Below are 1,735 nucleotides of genomic sequence, written 5' to 3'. Positions count from 1 at the left end.
GACGAGTCGAGGGGAACGGACGTGGGCTGTGCCACTCGTCGATTGGTCGCCGTGCTCAGCGGGGTTAGAAGCGTTGGTAGCGCCTCGAGAATCCCACCAATCGAGCGCCACTGTCGTGGCTTTTTTATCCTGCTATTTGCGCCGAAGGACGGAGAAGAGCAGAGGTTCCCCCATCTGGCTCTCTCACTCCTTTTGTATCCCTCTCCTTTTCCTTTGCTGAACCGCTCTCCCTATGTGTTCGTCGGCACGGAGAGGACACTCTCGTTTCGGGATCCGTTGAGGTTGCACACGTTTTCACGAACAGTGCCGCCGGTTTTACTGCGACGCGCTCTATTCTACGTTGATCGTACTCGATACCGTGTGTTATCATTCCGGCGAGTTTCCGATTTTTGCGAATAGTCCGTTCGAAAACGTCTGTTTATTATAAAAGCATCGTATGCGATGCCGTGCGGTAGTGTTATGTAGTGTGTGACAGTACGTCGCAAGAGGATACAGTGTTGCCAGATCGTGGGCGCGAATCGACACGGCAAAAGCGGTGCCTTGATCGCTTGAAGCATCGTGATTAAATCACGCGTGTGTTTCTAGAAGGACACATCGATCGATTCGTTTTGTTTGTGATAACAAGTGATAAACGTAACGACGGCATAGTCGATTCTCGAGTTAATCGGGTAATACGCCAGTGACATTTGGTGCGGTGCTATCGACGAAATAGAGTTGGCAACGTTGCATCGACTGGTCTCTCACACAAATATACGCATACACGTACCTAGAAGGGAACTTGGGGTGGCTGGCTAGCAGGCAGGCGGCAGGCAGGCAAGCAGGCAGGCAGCTTTCTTGTTCCGAGGACGGCGCTCCTGGCGCTCCTGGTCGCGCCGTCTCTCTTTTCTACCTCCATTGCGCTTGCTCTTCTCTCCCTCTTCTCCCCACCCTTCTCGTCCTCGGTCACTCAATCACACTCTCCTTCTTTTGCTTTCTCTATCTTTCTCTCTCCGTTGTATGCGCGGCGCACGTACCGTTGAGAGTTTCTCCCTTCCCCTTCTGATACTCTTTCTCTACCGTTACCCCCTCCCCTCCTAACCTCGAGCGGGTCGGGCGAGTCCACTAAGCTTGCGAGGGGAGTTCGGCAGACCTCGGCTCTAGTCGGCCTCGATCCGCAGAATGTGCTAGACGCTGTGAGTCGATCGCTCCAGTTTTTACATATTCGTATATAGACAGACTCAACGCCGTTCACGAGGCTTTAAAACGTCCTACTGCACTTCGTACACGGATCCACGAGTTTCCAGTGCCTATATCGACGTTAGTTTTCACCATCAGTTTCGGACGCACTCGATCAGCGTATATCCGTACGACGGCCATGTTTGGTGTTTACGAGGTGAGGGGGAATTGCTGACGTCACGAACCCCGATCTTGCACGAAGGGAGTAGCAGCACCAGCAGAAGCAGAAAACGTGTGTTGCCGGCCAACACCAGGCACCACTATAAGTCTCGATACCAATTCGGAGACGAGACACACAAGTCAAGCGTACTCGTATTCCTCGACAAATATCGTACGCAGATTTATCCGTAAGGTGAACACACGTAGAAGAAACTCGCGGCGCGCAAACTGTGCCGCTTGAAATTCCCTTCCCGATGGGACGTGCGTGTACGCCGACTTCGCTCGTGTTCGCCGGTCTTGCCGCGACTACTGGCCTTTCAAAAAACATCGGTCGCATTGCCGCCTCGCTGCTGAAATAGCA

General features: G+C 53.0%; 1 long non-coding RNA gene across 1 annotated transcript in view; it reads right to left on the bottom strand.

The window, feature by feature from the left end:
* The window catches only part of LOC112213746, a 7,647-nt gene extending 5,918 nt beyond the window's left edge, over window positions 1–1,729 (bottom strand). The window contains exon 1 of the long non-coding RNA XR_002947655.2: window positions 767–1,729. This is a non-coding gene — a long non-coding RNA (uncharacterized LOC112213746). The remainder of the gene's footprint in view (window positions 1–766) is intronic.
* Window positions 1,730–1,735: the final 6 nt, after the last annotated feature.

The sequence above is a fragment of the Bombus impatiens genome, unplaced genomic scaffold (genome assembly GCF_000188095.3).
Source record: "Bombus impatiens unplaced genomic scaffold, BIMP_2.2 scf_0049, whole genome shotgun sequence".
In the NCBI taxonomy this organism is placed as follows: Eukaryota; Metazoa; Arthropoda; class Insecta; order Hymenoptera; family Apidae; genus Bombus; species Bombus impatiens.
The sequence above is the reverse complement of the archived record's forward strand: the minus strand, read 5'-3'. Positions and strand labels throughout refer to the sequence as shown.